Consider the following 18,396-nt stretch of genomic DNA (forward strand, 5'->3'; position numbering starts at 1 on the left):
CTGGCTGGTCTTCAAGAAGTCATGCTAAAAGCATTCCCTTCCCTTCCTTTCTAAAGGAATGAGGAGCAGATATCCTCCTCTGGAGGTGAGCACTTGACCAGAAGATCTCAGAGGTCCATTGAAGCAGAAGATGAGGATTTACAGGTCCCTGCTTGAGGCTGCAGAACCTGGGGAAGGTGATGTGCCCTTGGATCACCAAGCTGGGCTCTGTGAAGGACAGCAAAACCAGAAATGTCTCTGGGAAGTCCATTTGTCCAGAGCTTGGGTAAATGATCCCTGGCTACACCTCTCTCCTGGAAACAAGTGTCTAGTACTTCTCTTTGACAGAATTCAGCTGGGCTTACGCTCAGCACTAGGAAACAGAAAAACCTATAAGAGTAAATGCTAAAGGATGGCATATTGTAGTTTGTTGAGATTTTGAGAGATTAATCATTGTATATGCATATTTCTCACGTTGAGAAACATATCAACATTTAAAACTTTAATGAAAGAGTTAAAACCTCCTGAAACCATGTTTAAAATATTTAAGTAATCATGTGTGTTGATTGACCACCTAATTTTCCTCCTAATTAATTTCTGGAAATTATTAGATTTTGAATTTTTGTTTTTTTCTCTGGCTAGGAGTTTTTTTTTCAAAGGTGGAAAATATTCCAATCACCATGACAAAGCCCCATGCCACCCCAGTCCTTCAGCTTCTGAACTGACCATAACCTACAAGTGGTGCTCTGTGCAGCTGAAGAGATGCTGCAGGTACAGCTTTTGTGAGCATCCCTTTAAGAGGGTGGTAATTGCTTCATGGCAGCTTTTGTGGTGTCAGCATTGTCTTCAGTTGGCATGGGAACACAACCAGAACCTCCTGAATGTTTTTCAGAAATAATTGGTTTGAGATGAAAAATCTTGGACTTTCAAACAGACTGCATGCTTTCTCTGTTTTTGCCTTCAGAAATGACCAGTAGCCTTGAATCTTAAATACCTCCCTGATTAAAGCTTCACGTAAACAGACACGTTGTCTGCAAAATTTTTGGCTCTGACAAAGCAGCATATTTTGATGAGACTTCATTTAATGAAAACGTTCTGCCCAGCTCCAGATGCATACTTTAGATATGCATAGATGGGTTCAATTGCCTAGAAAGAACCACCTAGTAGACAGACAGGGTTTGCCAAAAGCAATTATATTTTATCTCAGTTTGGTTTCACACCATTTGTGACTATCCAAGATCATGCTTTGGTAAAACAAACAGATGTGGTCCAAACTGCAGCAAGAAGCTAAACTGTAAGAGACAAATACATCTTTATGTTGCGTTAGAGTAAAAATTAATATCGTGCTGCTAGAGAATTCCATCCACATTTGTAGCAAATAAAAAGAGAAAGGATTATAGGATATTATATTCTGAGGAGCAATGTGACCAGTGAGGCAGAACTTGATCCACAATTGCCAAGTTACAACCTGATAATACACCATCAATTCTGCACGATACCGATCGGGGATGGTGCTTCATAATCTAAGCAATTGCTTCAAACGGTTCCACAAAGTTCCAAGATCTACTGTACTGAAGGCAGCAGAAAGATCCATCAGCAGGAGTACTGTAATTTAACTTGAATCAGCAGCTGGTGATAAATCATTTGTGACCTTAAGTAAAGCAATCCTAGGACAGTGGTACTCCCTGGAGCCAGACTGAAAACTCTCATATAATCCATTCCCAGATAAAATTGCTGGTAGTAAAAGGGCAACCACTTGCTTCATCTTTCCTCACATCCCCAGAAAGAGTGCTTGTCCAGTTTCCATTAGGTAGAACAGAAATCTGCAGTGTGAGAGTGGGGAAGCTCTCCCCACTAACAAAGAGCAGCTGAAAATTTCAGCAGCTCAGACTTGCAGAAAGCAAAGAGTCATTAACCATGTTAGCTATAAATGAAGCAAAGCACTGAAAGACTGTCCGCAAGCAGCCATATGGGCCAAGAGTCAAACCCAGGAGTAATGGAGCATGATTGCTTTCCCAACTGTGTGATCTCAGCAAGAAGCAAATACAAATGTATAACACTTGCAGATACAGGCACTGGGAGCATAATTGCCAGCCCTAGTGCTGAACAGTCGCAGCTGATTAGAAATTCACTCTGCACTTGCTGAATTCCTCACAGGAGGCAGCTGAAGGATTGTGCATGAGGAGTGATTTGTGGGGCAAAATGTGATCAATAGCACCAAATAAGGCTTTAGGTCTATTTTTTCTCATTAATAACAGAACAAGGAAAAGTAGATCTGGCTGGATCAAATGCAATGTGCTAAGAGTGCAACAGCTTGGTGCATCAGGAGACTAATTTCTGGACTAAACAGTCACTGAAATAATTCCATGAGCTGCTGGCTTCGCCTTAGTCAAGTCCTGTGATCACAAAGGCAGGTGAAGTAAACACAGAAAACTGAGAATAAATCAGGAGCTTCACAGACTTGTTTGGTTTTTAAATGAAAGGAAACAGCAAGAATAAAAAAATCATGGTTTGCACAAGATGGTGAGTTAGGCAAATTTTATGCAAGTAATGAAATAAATGTTGGATCACTTATTTATCCTGGTTATCTTTGAAGACTTTGGCGGGTTGCTCAGAAAACAACATAATCCTAGGAGAGGTAAATATGAGACATTTGCAAATTACAGGACAAATTATACATTTTGATCACTATCAAACATATACAGGACTAGCTAGACCCTGCATTTAATGCAGGTAATTTTCTAGAAGAATAGTCATAATACACTTTTTCTAGCTGGTTTATCCAAATAGTTGCAGTAGTTCACACTTAGACTAATTGTTGAGGCAAAAACCCACCCACTTCTCATAATAAATATTGTGGAAACACAGCAAAGAAACAGGGAATAGAAGAAAATACCACCACTCCTAAAGAATCACCAGTCTTATACAAACTGCATCTCAACTGTAACTTTTAATGATCGGGGCCTGGGACTCCATTAGTGTTTAATAAATAATGATGATTATACTCTACCTGCACAATGCACACGAAACTCCCATTGATGTTGATGTGAGTTCTTGGCACAGACTGATGGCAGGATACTCCTGTGACAGAGATGAATTTTCCATTAGAACAAAATGAGTAGGACCTGTCTCAGTCAGCAGAATTCTCAGCAACAACAGACATTCCTCAGGGGCTCAGTGAAAGATGCCCATCCTGGGTGGTTGAAAGCAAATTGGGTGGGAAGCAGTGAGGCAGGCTTGGACAGCCACAAAACCAATTTGGGTTGAGGTAAAATTGCTCTGATGCAAAAAATATATGTATAACATGAAATAAGATCCATATTTAATTTGTATCATATGAAAATCGTTGCTTTCTTTCTTATCACAGCACAAGGGAAATTGGTATTTTCTTTGCTATGAAGGCAAAGGACAAAATTAATATTAGGGGAGGAAGAGAGAGGATGCAGATGTATAACAATCTTTTGAAAACCATATTTTATTTAAAGTAAATCAAGGAAAAATTAAATTCTGTTTTGGTAAACAACAGGAGGCCATCACCCAGAAATTTGGACCGTGAGTCAGACCATTCAGTTGCATTTTCTTTGAAGATTTTGAAAAAAATGCAGAGATGAGGAATTTGTTTGAAACTGTCAGTGTGTGAGACAGGGAGACAGCTAAGCACAACAGGGACACAGAGACAAAGCTCTTACAGTGTGGTCTTGAGAAAAAGAAATGACAAAGGGAAGATTTTGGCAAGGGGTTGGCTCAAAAGACCTGGATCTGTAAGTCAAGAAAAAGCCTCTGCTATTTAGGCATTAATTTTGTTGTGGAATAGGCATAGAATTTCTGTAAACAAAGTCTAGTGCCCAATTTTATTATCAGCTGTTTTTCTTGGACATCTGCATATTTTGCTTGACCATTTGAGTAAAAAGAAGTAACACTTTCTACCAGTTTCTAAGGTGAACAGTAAAGAAAAAAAGGGAAATTGGAAATATAAGAGACCCCAAACAACTCAACTGCCTTTTTGAAGGATATTTAATAATAATAATAATAGTAGACTGTAGCTAAGTGAGCAAATATATTTTCAGGAGGAAAAACACAATTATTAGAACATATGCCCTAGCAAATCAGGTGGAAAGGATTAATCTGGCAAGGGGAATACCTATGCTCCAGTCCTTATATTATGCTAATGATTCCAACAAAAAAAATCACAGCTTAGAATAGGCAATTAAAAGAGCACAGGAAACCATCATCTACTTGAGTGAAAAATAAAAGCTGAAAATAGTTAAAAGAAAGAAGGTTGGCAGTTTTTGTCAGTGAAATATTTTTATTTTTATATTTTTATTTTTTATTGGTGAAATAAAAAATATATCAGAAAGATTTCATCTTTTCTACATTAAAGTGTTACGTACAGGTAATGGACAATGTAGGGTCAGGAATATTGACGCTTGCTATATACATATTTTTTAATAATAATATTTTTTGAATGTGTAGAGCTGAGATTTCTAAAGTGTGCATTTGTAAAATGTAAAACTGACAGTTCACGTCTCATTAAAACTGTGCAAATTAGGTACCCAAAACCCAGACTGGCATTTCAAAACTCTGGTCCAGATTTCTGTGGGTGCCACTAGAAAACTCTGCTTTTTATTTAATAATATTTTCAGGATTTGTTGCTCTAAAAAGTGATCCCAACAATTTGTTTTACTCTCATTACAGCTTTTACATGGCATAGTGCAAGGAATGTAAATATTTCTTGAGCTACTTAGTGGTGCAAATGGAAATGGGAAAATATTTATTGCTGAAACAAAAGTACGATCTCTATTGCTTAATTATGATAATCTAGGGAAATTGTTCTTGCATAATTCCATACAAAGTAGTAAGAGAAAAAATAGCTAGCTGTTCTTTTCTATTACTTGCCCTTAATAGTTCCAGGTAAGATTCTATAAACTTGCGTTTTCATGTCAAATTTCTTGCCTAAGCTTCCTTATTTTGGAAAAAGTATAGTACTTTAAAATGCAATCACTATTGCTTGTGCTCGGAGAACCACTGCTGAAGTTCTGGGAGAATTATAGATTTTAATGTAATGTCATTTACACTAATCTCTGAAATGGTAGGCCTTTTTATTTATGTATTTCTGCTTTTAATTTTTTTACTTTAGGGTCATGAATGTGTTTTCTAGAAGCTAGAAAGTTTTGAATAGAACCCAAGTTATTTCTAGTCCTTCTGGCTGTGAAGATATCTTCTTAATATAAAAAATTACTACAACTAAGTTTATAGAGTATGCAACCTTTGGGGCTGTGGAAATCATCATGTTTTGTGCAAATAGGTATAGATTAGGCTTGCCTAATGTGAAATTTTGATATGTGTGCATTTAATTTCAATTCTAGCTCTGGAAAAACCAACTGGAGAAAATAAATCATTATGGCCTATAGAATTTGCAAGGCGTTTCATTAGGTTTACATGCCAGCTCTAAGGCTTCAAAGGACTTTCTGGGGAAATCAGCTACACTTTAAGAATAGCAAAAAATATGTGGCTTGGTTTTCCACGGTGCACTGTTTGGTTTTGCCTTGTTGGATATCATTGCTGTGGCTGGAGCACTCTTGAGAGCTCCTGAGCATCAAAAGGAGACTGCTTGGGTGTCCAAATGACATCTGAGCTCCTGCCAGTCCCTGTTGTGGGGACACAGACTTGTGTCTCCCTTCTCCACCTAGCTGTGTGCTTCTATAACTTTACATCCTCAATACCTCCAACACATGTAGAGGTGGCTTAAGCAGGCAAAACAATTCACCAGTCACTGAGGGGAGCTGGAACTAAGACATACAAACCAGGTAAATGTTATTTCCTTAGAAGGGTCGAACACAAATCTTGAGGAGCAGTTGGGGCAGCTGGGATTCCTTAGCCTGGAGGAAAGGAGGCTCAGAAGGGATCCTGTCACTCCCCAACTACCTGAAAGGCAGCCAGAGCAAGGTAAGGGTTGGTCTCCTTTCCAAGGTAACAGAACAAGGGGAAAGGGCTTCAGATTGCACCAGGGGAGATTTAAGTTGGATATTGGAAATTTTTTTCGCTGAAAGTGTTATAAAGTACCAAAACAGTCTGCCCAGGGAGGAGACACAGTCCCCAGAGACATTTAAAAGACATGTAGATGTGACACGCAGGGACATGGTTTAGTGGTGGATTTGGCAGTGCTTAGGTTAATGGTTGGACTTGGTGATCTTAGAGGACTTTTCCAAGCTAAATGATTCTGTGATTTTAACGACAGTTGAATCAAGTACTTTTTAAATTTCCAAACAGAAATTCAGAGTATGAGCACCAAAAGGAAATCTAACACTCCCTCTGCCCAGCTTAATCTCTGTCCTGATGCTATCTCACAGCCACTTCAAGACAGCTCGAAATTAATAGAGACCTCTTTCTTGCCCCTGTTGCCTTCCTTGCCTTGGGTCTACAGTGTTTTCTTTTGGGGTTTGTTCTCAGAACAGCCCATCACCACACTGCAGACTAAGAATGAGTTGATGGTTTTTTGCTCTACAAACCAAAAAACTATTTTACTTTGTTTTAAAAATGTCCCCTTCTATTTCTGTAGTTACTCTGGTGATGGAAGTGAGAGTCTGGATAAAGATGTGCCAGTTTCAGTGCTGTGTGTCTCACTGAACACTGAATTCACTGGCTGCTGACAACTGATGGTGCCTTTCCCCAAGTCCTCACCCCCTCCTCCAGAGTGGGCAAGTGGATTTTAGTGTATTTGATGCAAAAAACAGCCTAAGTACAGCCTTTCCCACATCCTTGTGTAATGCATTTTATCCCTGTGAAAGGTGTGCTGCTTCAATGTGGCACCACCTGAGGACCATCTCAGGGAGAATTTAGTTCTACCACAGCTCTGTTTGTATGTGATTTGGATACCATTTGAATGTAAAACTGCAGTACTGTACCATTGTTATGCTTTTATGCTTTTACCTCAAGACAACTAGAGTGGATTCATTATAGAAGGTAAAAAATAGAGCTTTTGCAGTGAAGATGTTCAGAGTTGAGTGACCTTTCATATTTTGTTTGCCCAGAAAGTTTGCATCATCCCAGAACAGCTGTGTTTTCCACCTGATGTTCTGTCTGTGCTGGAGAAAAAAGAAAGGTAATTCAACTTTTCTCTTGTTTTTGTTCTTTTTTTTTTTTTTTTTTTTTTTTTAGGCTAAATAAAAGAGCAAAGCTTTGTTTTCTGGCCTTTGCTTCTGTTTCACCGACTGTCCTTTCACACCTGCTCTGTCATCCCATCTTCCCTTTCTCCTGGCTTCCCTTCTCTCCGGACGATCTCTGTTCCTGCAGTGGTGATTCCCTGCAGGAGGAGGAGGCAGACACGGCTCTGGCCCACGGCTCTGCAGCTCTGGGGATGTGTGGGTGCCTGTGCTGCAGTGCAGACACAGTGGGAACATTTTGGGCAGTGTCACAGGGTGCAGGTGGGTTTCCTCTGGAAGCAGAGCCCTCACCTAAAATCATGAGATAAATGACATTCCTGTGAAAGGAAGCACAGTCACCATCTTTCAGTTACACCATCTGATTCCAGTCTCATTGCTTGCAATGAAACTATAAATAACATTTACAACTTCTTTTGCTTCATTTGGATTTAAGAAACATATTTATTACATAAACTCTTCTTACTTTCTAGCAGTAATTCTACAGCTATGTTTGCCATAGCAGCTCCCCTGCTACATTACTGCAATTATAATAAATTATTGAAGCAGAAGCCTAAATATGTACCTAGCCTACTCTTTCAATTTTAATTTCAGTTTAAATATTTTATATAGTTTTCCTATAGATTCTTCATTGATGGCTAGTAATGGCACCAACACAGAAAATATAGTTTTGTTTTGAAAGATGTTTTTGGAAATTGTACCAGTATTGTTAATTATTCAAGGCAAAGAAACAAGTTAAGACTGTCTGTCTTCACCATGTCAACAGGATAAAAGAGAAACATTGTTTGTATCTAGATGGGTATATTAAGCCCAGTCATAAATTTGGTAGAGAAAGGAGGGAAGAGTTAGAGGCATGCCTGAGACACACTGTGAGCATCTGGTCTTCAATGCAGAGATGAGTTTCCATAGTTAGAGCTATTTTACTAACTGGTTTAATTTGAAGTAGGAATACGAACAGAAAAATAATTGCTGCCACCCATACTTTCAGTCCTACCCCTTACCTCTCCTAGTTTTCTGGTCAAACCATATCTCTGCACTCCTTTGATATGCCTTATCCTTTTCTGTAAGAAGCTGGACTCTATCATTCTGATGGGTCCCTTCCAACTCATTAATTTTTTATTGTAACATAAGTTACAATTTACTAATTGTGTGGTGAAGGGCAATGATAGTGTTGTACCAGCAGATTATGTAAATCAGAGAGAAGGGGTTTTTGTGTCAATGCAGTATTAGTTTTCTTTTTTTCTTTTTTATATTTTTGTATTTTTTTTTCATTTTAAGAACCTGTACCTGTGGAGTAATAAATTTTGTCCGCAGTTATTCAGCACAGAGGGTCAAATTCCACTGTAAGCTTCAGATAGGAAATGGCAGGTTTCTGCTTGCCTCTTTTCTCCAAGCTTCTATTGTTCTAGCAGCAGACTCCCAAAAAGTTTGAAAAAGAAAAATTATCTTTATTTAATTGCCTTGGACTAAAATATAGAATTAAGCTTTATATTAAAATTATTAAAACATATAACGAAGAACACAATTTTATGAAGACAGGAATTCAGAAAGTTGCCATGAATTTTCTAGACGTAGCCTAATGAACAAAAATAATAATTTTGCTTAAATTCTGTTATCTGTCACAGGAATAACACATCTTAATAATATGAGTTTGCTTTAATTAGCTAATGTTTTGTGTATAAATTAATGTTGGCCAAATAACAAACATAAGAATTATAACACCTCTCTTCATAGAAAACTGAGCAAAGAGTGAGACGTATTGAAGAAAGCATGGCTGTGGCAGATCATTATCTGACAACTATTTTAATAACTATTTCAATGACTGGTTACCTAATTGCATACATGGAACTATTTTAGTTGAGCTCCTTGCTGGTATCATATCTCTTAATTTTACAATGCTTTCTTTACAAAATGCTATGGAAACAATAGGATTCAATTCCAATTCAGAGAGTAGGAAAGAGCTTTGCAGTTCGGTGAAACTTCAAAACTGTTTTTATTTTACAAGATTTTGCAAGTTGTGGCAAGATAAAGCCACAACTTTTTGAAAATGAGAGAGGTTATGAGATTGGAGTGCTCCAGTGAAGAACTTGGACTGCAAGGGAACCAGACTCTTGACATGGGTCTTTTTAAATAGACTTAAATTTCTGTGGCTGTTACAAGCACAAGGCTATTCTCTTTGCTGTCTTCTGTCTCTGTCTCTCTGCCTCTCTCACTTTCTAATTTTGATCAGAAATTCTGTCCTGGAGCAAAGAAACTTCAACAAAAGTTTCATCTGAACTTCAGTGAAAGTTGCAATTTCAATACACTGGCATTTTTGGCAGAGTTGACTAGCTCTACCTGTGATTGCATATATATAAAAATCAAGTATCCCCTGCAGTAAGGAGCTGAGTAATCACATAGTTGTTAGCAACGACTTTATTTTATTATATTTTGATGTATTACTTCCTAATAAATTGGAACTCATAAGTGATGTATTGCTTAATAAAACTCAAAGCTGGAATTCAACACATCTGTGGGAAACAGGCTATGGGTAATGCTCAAGTTAAAGCTACTTAAGTTTATGCTGTACTGGATCTACCTCATTTTCACACAGAGTGTTATTGCTCCTGACTGGTTTGGTGAGTTAAAGAAGAAAAAGATTCTGTGACAAAGGCAGCCAGCAGTACTGTGATGGCAATATAACTTCTGTTCCTTTTCTGTTAGCACTTTGTACACGACCCATCCTTTAATGTTCAGTTCCAAAATTGGATAGCACATTTTCTGGGAGGATTTTCATCTCATCAATCATAAAGTTGACCTTAACAACTGAAGGTGCCCAGTCATTTGTTTATAGACATGCTTACAAAGGTATTACAATGTTAGCTGTGAAAGCTAAACCTCAGCTAGTGTGATATGTAAAATCCAAGATAAAGTGGTTAATATCACATTAAGAAAAGACTTTGATGGAATCAAAGGGAAGTGTTTCACCTCATTTGGGTATGTAATTTTGTTGAAATGATGATGACAGAATCAAACTGTATCTTGTTCATTAATACTGTTATTTTTAACAAACCCTTTAATCCTGGGGAAGAGCGTTTTAAATTATTTTGATGAAGTATGTTATAAAAACTAAGCAGATGCTGCTCTTCCTCTACATATTGTACATACCCTAGTTCCGAGGATGCTTAGGCCAATGCTGCAGGAATTTTTTTGAAAATTAGTTGCTCAGAGAATCAATCAGGCTGCAGTCTTACACCAAAAAGATATTTAATGCACTTTTGTTTTAATTCTCCCCTTTGTCTTTTATTTTCTCTATAAAATATCAGTCTTTAACAAGTAAATGCCATAGGGAAATCCCATACCAATACCATCTGCTTAAAGATATAGTGTACAGTACTTTTAAAAGTACGTGCAAATGGAGGCAACATTTTGAAAGAAAGAGCTTTCTCTCTCACTGCATTTTTCATTCATTGCTACTGTGATTCCAGTGCAAAGACTGGATTTGCAAGAGAGCTACAAGTCTCCTTTATATAAATGATTTTTTTCAGTTCATCAAGAACAGAGTTCACTGTGAAAACAAGTGAACACTTAAGTGAGTTTATATTTGTGTTCATAGATCCTAAAAGTCATTTCCAGTGCAATGACCTTTGCCTAATAATGGTATAGCTGTGCAGTTTGCTTAATCTTATGTGCATCATAATAAATTGGAGCATATACTGCAGCCACAATCATAATAAATATCAGCAGCAAAATAAATTTCTCACAGCTTTCCCTGAAGTACCATTCACCTTTTCCCCTCAGCCCTAAAAAAGCACTTTCCTATCTCAACCAATCTTTCCAAACACAGAAGCTGTCAACAGAGAATCTGGCTGCCAACTTTGCTGAAAGTTTCCTGGTGCCCCAGTTGCAATGGGTGATAGACCTCCACAGGCTTCCCAGGGAAATGTGATCATTTCTTGCCCAGCCTTGTGTTCTCAGCACCATCCAATTAACAGTGGACCCCGACCAGCAAGGGTATCCAGCAGTGAATATTATTGGGAACCCAACTGAGCACCTGCTGGTAAGGTTTCCCTGTTTCCCTCTGCACTCTAAATACTCTCATTGTTTATTCATAGAGTCAAAGATTAAAGCCAGAGATGGCCACTGTGATCATCTAACCTCTAATCAGAAACTTTTCAATTTTTTCAACCTTCTCCCTCGCTTGCCAACATTAGATGTGGATGCAGCATGCAGTTTACAGTGACCCATTTAGAACTCCAACACAGCCCAGTCCTTCTGGGCTTGCTCAGGTATCCTGGTTTCTTGTTCAGTAGTATCTGCGGTGAGTTTTGCAGAACTAGTGTCTGCTCTCCAGTCCAGTTTTGAGCCCTGTCCAGACACACTACCTCAGCTTTGTCTCAGAGGAAAACTCAGCTCTTTTAAGAGATGCAGAGATCCTTGTACCAGAACTCAGAATCAATGAACTCCACTGAAATTTGTGTAAATTGTTCAGACTTATATATGAGAACTCACAAAGACTGGCATAGTGAGTTTTTAGACAGCCTTTGTTCTCTCTCTCCTCCTTTCATTTTGGCTGTTTTTTTATTTTTAATTTGGGTTTAGGGTTTGGGGTTTCTTGCAATAGAACAATGCCACTGTCAGTATCAAAAGTGGAACATAGTTTAGAGCAGTCTAGATTTTCATGGTGGAAAGTATCCACAGTAGCTCAAGAGATAAAGCTTGAGGAGGAAACCCATGAAGAATAATTAAACGGGTTCAAAATGAGGACTCTGCAGACCTCAGGATGGCAAAAAAGGTTTTTGATGTAGCTAATTGCTACTGGAACAGTGTGTTTTAACACACATCTGGCACTTTCATGTGAGCTGGTTTGTATCTGGATGATTCCGAAATGGGACTGTTGGCAGCCCCTTGTATAGATGTATGTTGAACTGCTATATTGTATGCTTAATTCTGGCAGGTCAAAGCCTGCCCTGAAGGATTCCATATATCTACTTAGATAGACAGGAGTTACTGATGTGAGTATGGCATTTAAAAAAAGGATACAGAATATTCTTCATACCTTTTCTTTGCTGGTCGAAGTATCTGAAGGGTAGAAAAGTCTCAACAGTTGACAGCAATCAAAGGAGTTCAGGAGTCATTCATGAAAAGGGGCCTTTACAGACAGCCCATGGGAAGTCTGTGGTGGAACAGGTGGAATCTGTGGCCTTTGGAAGACCGCATGCCAGAGCATGTCCCCTGAGAGAAACCACAGCCCATGGTGAGCCTGCACTGGGGTAGGCTCTTGGCAGGAACTGCAGCCTGTGAAGAGGAGCTCACACAGCAGCAGGTTTCCTCTCTGAATCTATGGCCCATGGGGAGCCTACACTGGGACAATCCATTCCTGAAGGACTACACTCAATGGAAATCACCCACACTGGAACACTTCTTGAGGAACTGTAGCGCATGAGAAGGATCCATGTTGGAAACGTTCATGAAGAACTGTTACCTGTGGGAAAGGACCCTGCACTGGAGCAGGGAAAGAGTGCAAGGAAGAAGGATCTCAGAGATGAGTGTGTTATGACCTGACCACAGCTCTCATTCCCCATCCTCCCTTGGTGGAGGATGTAGGAGAGTTATGGGTGAAGCTGAGCCTGTTGAGGGGAGGGATAGAGCGGCTTGATGGGTACCAGGCCAGCCAAGGACAACCCCCCAGAATCAAAAAGGTGCTTTGAACACAAAGAGAGCTACAAGAGCTACAAGAGCAAAGTCAGGTTTGGTACCAAAATGGCAAAGCTGTCTTCCTTTACCAAGCACACCAAATGAGTAGCTGTGCTGCTCTCTTCCAGGCTGCAGGTCTGGGTGCTGCAGCTTCAGGGGTGCAACTCTGACTGACACAGCAATGCCACAGAAGTCAGGCCTTAGCAGGTGACATTTCTGCTAAACTCATGGCTCTCCCTGGCTTTCTGAATCTCTTGGCAGAATTTTGCCTGGTGATGAGCATACATAACTGGGAATCAGGTTACCTAGGGCTTTTATTTCTAGCTAGGGCATAGGCTTGAAAAGCCAGTGGGTGGGTGAGGTGACCTTTAGTGAGACATCTCAGGTTGTTCTGCTTCTTTGCTGTAAAATAGAAATACAAGCCAGTAGGGATGTAAAATATAATTCATTATTATTTGTAAAGCTTTTACTGATCTGTAGAATGCAAATGTTCTACTTTTGAATAAATCTTATCCTTGCCTTATATTAAAGGTGTGTTATTCTTGCCTTTATAATAAAAATGAAGATAAAACAAATACTACAGGAAGTGATAGTGAAAATTAGTTCGTTCTTGCCCAATGCTGCATTGCAATTTCTATGCATCTGCTAGAACAATGAGAATTCTTAAGAAGAGGATACTATTTTTCTCCCTCTCTTGCCTTTCAAAACATTTTAAAAGCATTAATGTAAAGGGATGCTATGTAATATTTTACCAAATCTTATCACAGAATTAAACACAAAAATGCTAATTGAAGCATATTAGCCATCTATGAGGCTTCAAATATGAGGCTCTCCTAGAACATTGAAGCATAATGTTTAGTTTAGCAATCATCTAGTAGTATATGTTTTTTTCTTTTTCACTGTATCCCAATGTATGAATATTTTATTTGATAACTAGATAATTTCACCATGACTATGTACAACTTTAAATATTATTAAAAACAATATTAAAAACAAGGTCTGACCAGAAAGCAAATAAACTTTCTAGTGACAACCTATTTTTGAGGCCAAGGTGGTTTTAAATCTTTTCTCACACAGATATACTTTTTTGCTTTTTATGGGCTGGTATTTGTGGTGTAACACAAAGTTGTTACCCTTCTTCCACCTAAGTCAGAGTCTGAATCCATCTGAGTTTTGGGCTGCTTGTTTCCTTCAATAAGTCCTGAAGAATGACCTGTCAGAAAAAAGGTTGTCTTCTGCCATCACTTATTCTAGTTACAGTGTTATTTCTTTTCTCTCTACAGATTTTGCATTGCTTCGTGTATAGTGGATCTTTTTGTCATCAGCAGATGGACAACAAAAAATGGAGAAAGGTGCTGTGAATAGTACTTGCAGAATTAAGCGTATGAGTATCAAATACCCTTGATAAGCTACAAGGAGAACTTATAAGAGGTAAATGGGCAAATCAAGAGATTTCCTAGCTCTCCTTTCTTTTTCCTAGAACAATGAATAGAAAGATTATTGTATTAGCACCTGAAGTATTTTGTGGGTCAGACACAGCAAAAAGCTTATTCTTACATACTCATGGATAACCCGCATGCAGTGTACTGTGACATCAGTGAGGAGAACTCAAAAGGAAGAATATTGGATCTTGGGCAAATGTTAGGTTCTTCTTTTATATGAGATGGAAATTCACATGGTTTAAAGACAAAAAATTGTAGTAAAATATGCAGGTATCTGTTCATAAACTAGGCAAAACCCTCTGAGTGCCAAGCAGCATCGATCTTTAATTATAAACTGGCATTATAACACCAGTAAAATAAGTCTGTAAAAGCCAATTTAAATACAACACTTCAGTAAATATTCTGCCTTTTCTGTGATTTTCTAGTCTGAGTTTCTTGTGGTGCATTTATATTCATACATCTATCACTTCATTAATGAGTTTTCGTATAAATTGACCCTGACTGCTGCTGTAAAATATAGCTTAAATGAAGTGTGGCTTTGAGACCAGGAAGATTATTAAAATATTAAAGTATATACATTGACTCATATGAATATCTTTCTTGCTAATATTTCAAGACTAAATACTTTTTGTCTGAAAGACAACCTTTAATGAACAAACTTGTGATCCAAAATGTACAAAGCTCCCTCTGGATCTGATTTTTCACTGGCTTCCATGCTTTAGTCACTTATACATCTGAAAAATGAACTTTAAATGGCATCATTTAAGCTAGTAGCCTTTGACACTCATTTTACTTAAATACAGACAAGTGGTTAAAGTACAAAACAGAGGAAAGCTGCATCCCTTGTCTTTTCTGTGAAATATAAGCATGAGATGGTGATAGAAATTAATATATTCTGTGTGTAACTAGCAAGCTCAATTCTTGGTGGGAAAGTGCAAAAATGAAATTAATTCCTTGTAAAACTGCAAAAAATAATGTCTCTGACTAAGCATTTTTGTACTCAAAAGAAACACCCACAGGAATTGCTGGGGACTCTTGCAAAAATATCCATGTGCTTGACTAGGGGATCACGGCGACTTTGTTAGGATTTTACCCTAGGTCCTTGTGTTTTTCATACGAATTGTCACTCTAATAAAAAACTTGTAAAAATCTTTTATTGCACAGTAGTGAATGGATAATCAGTGTCTTTTATTAGTACTTATGTTGATGAGAGAAAACTCTTAATTATGTTTAAATACGTACATGTACACCCATAGACTAATTCTGTTTTTGCCATACAAGTCTCAATAAGCTACTCAGTGACTAAGTACCATATAAGTTGCTCAAGATTTTGTGACCAGATGGTTCACAGGGCTAGCAATGGATTATAGTGCTTTCTAGCTCCAGATTGCCAGTTCAAATCTGGGTCAGGTTGACACTGTCTGAAAATTATTACTGTTTGGTGGCTTATGTGAAATAAGTTGAAGACCTCAATACACTTCCTAAAGGCTGGGTTAATATAACACAAATGTCACCAGACGATTGTTGGTTTCAGGGTTCAGGTGGAAGCACACTGAAGTCAGTGGAAAAACATCCATTGATTTCAGTGGGTATTGAATTAGGTCTTAATTATGGAGGATGACTCCTTTGTGCTCCCAGAAGTGGTTATTTACAAGGGGAGAAGGATGCCCATGAACTGCTCCTGGGAGAGGAGTGGCGCTGCCAGCTATGAGGAAGCAAGAGATTCTTATCTGTCCTTGTGGACATGGAGGATGAGTATGTAAGGATGGGCCCAGTCCTGACTGAAACACACTAATCTTCGTGAATTTAGGTAAGAGTAGGCTTATTCTGGCAGACTGGTAGAGAGCAAAAACCTCTCTGAAGGTTTACATTATCATTCTCTTGTTAGGCTTGGTGCTGATCAACAGGTCACACAAATGGCTCCTATATTTTTTGCAGATCACCTCCCCTCAACTAAAGATATTTTTGGTTTTGTTTGAAGAGCAGAATTCATTTGAATTCCACAGAGAATTACCTGGCTTCAGTCTAAAGTGCCTTTTGTCACCATCCAGGTTCCATTAATGCAGCAATGAATGAGAAGTGACTTGATCCTTGGGGATAAGTGCCATCATAGGGAAGAAATATTAGATATTAAAAACTCTTTAGTTTAACTGACTGGGAATTTAAACCAGACAGGTAACCTGGGAAATGAGACACAGTATTATCACAGTAGTTGATTAGCCATTGGATCAAACTAGTAGGAAAAATGGAGGAATTGCCATTTCTATCACATCGAGTTCAGATACATGTTCAGATAACATGCATTAATCAGATGTGCCACTGGACTATGTCCAATAACACTGTTTGCATTGTGACAGTAGTGTAGTATTATTGCCATGGGAACCACTAAAAGAAATCAAACTGAGCTGTTAGTGTAGTGAACTCCATATATTTACCCCTGCCTTCTGCTGTCTGTTGAGCTTGGGTTTAGTCCTGCTCCAGAGGCACTCAAGTACAACTCTGGTTGTATACTTTCTGTACCCTTTAAATAAAATGAATTCAAATTTCAAAATCAGCTCTTGGGTATACAGCTGAGAAAAAAATGTCTAACTCATTTGATATCCTTCTATGATAAGATCACCTTTTAAGTGAATGAAGGAAGATGTAGGATGTAGTTTTTCTGGATTTTGATAAAGCTTTTGATACCGTCCCTCACAGAACCCTTCTGCACAAGTTGTCCAGCTGTAAGACAGGCAGGTATGTGGTGCTCTGGGAAGAGAACTGGCTGTGGAGCAGGGCTTAAAGGGTTGCAATGGACACTCAGATAGTGACACTCAGATGGTGACCAGCAGTGCTCCTCAGGGTTCAATTCCAGAACCAGTTCTGTTCCATACCTTTATTATGATCCAGTTGAATGCACAATTAGAAAATTTGCTGATGACACCAAACTGTGAGATACTGCTGACTCTCTCAAGGAACAAGGAGCCTTGTGGAGAGATTTAAAGAGACTGGAGCATTGTGGAGACATTAATGCCTCTTAACAAGAAAAAAGTGCCAGTTTCTGCACCTGGTATGGAGTAACACCAGGCACAAGTATGAATCAGGAGGGGAGTGGCTGGAGAGCAGCCCTGCAGAAAGGCATCTGGGGTGCTGGGTGACAGCAGCTCCATGTGAGTCAGCAGCCAGGAGGGCAAAGCCCATCCTGGGATCACCAAACCCAGCCTTGCCAGCTGCTCAAAAGAGGTGATTGTCCCACTGAGTTCAGAGTTCAGCCCCACCTTCAGCACTGGGTGGAGTTCTAGGCCCCATCACTTCAGGATATCAAGATCCTTGGATGCATCTTCAGAGGACAACAAAGCTGGTGAAAGGGCTGGAAGGAGTGTCCTGTAGGGAGTGGCTGAGAACTCTTTTTTTGTCTTGTTTGGAGAGAAGGTGGCTGGGAGGAGATCTCAATCCCTTTACAGCTTCCTGGGGAAAGACACTAGCAGGGGGATGTGCTGAGCTCTTCTCCTGTTATCCAAGGACAGCATGTGTGGGATTGGTTCACAGCTGCATCAGGGGAGGTTCAAATTTAACATTAGCAGGTATTTCTTTACAGCAAGGGTGGGAAAACACTGGAACCAACTTCCTAGAGAGGAGCCTGTCAGTGTTAAAAAGGCATTTGAACTATGCCCTTAATAACATGCTATTACTCTTGGCCCTGATCTGCCCTGAAGTGGCATCAAGGTTAGACTAAATTATTGCTATGGATCCCCTCCACCTGGACTTATCCTATCCTATCCTATCCTATCCTATCCTATCCTATCCTATCCTATCCTATCCTATCCTATCCTATCCTATCCTATCCTATCCTATCCTATCCATCTTTCCTAGTCAATAAAACCATAATTTCTTTTAAAATCGTCCCTTTTGCTTCTTCTTTATCAAAACTTTTATGATTTTATATTTAGTCAGATACTGGTGAATTGGGGATTTGACATTCTAGGTATGTATTCTGAATGAAGTTTCAGTTTTGTTGTTGAATTGCTCTATTTTAGAGCTCCTCATTTTTTTACCTGCCTAATTTTTATCTTGGAGGAAAATAATAATCTGACCAGTTTATTGTTGATAATAAATGATAATAATTGATACTTTCAGAAAGCACTTTTCCAGCAGGAGAA

The 18,396-nt window shown here is 38.8% G+C and overlaps 1 long non-coding RNA gene across 1 annotated transcript in view; it reads left to right on the forward strand.

Annotated features, from left to right (window-relative positions):
- LOC113459309 (uncharacterized) overlaps positions 1-15,509 on the forward strand; it is a 104,016-nt gene extending 88,507 nt beyond the window's left edge. Inside the window, exons 3-4 of the long non-coding RNA XR_012579721.1 lie at positions 7,011-7,081; positions 14,099-15,509. This is a non-coding gene — a long non-coding RNA (uncharacterized LOC113459309). The remainder of the gene's footprint in view (positions 1-7,010; positions 7,082-14,098) is intronic.
- Positions 15,510-18,396: the final 2,887 nt, after the last annotated feature.

Source organism: Zonotrichia albicollis, chromosome 3 (assembly GCF_047830755.1).
Source record: "Zonotrichia albicollis isolate bZonAlb1 chromosome 3, bZonAlb1.hap1, whole genome shotgun sequence".
NCBI classification, from domain to species: Eukaryota; Metazoa; Chordata; class Aves; order Passeriformes; family Passerellidae; genus Zonotrichia; species Zonotrichia albicollis.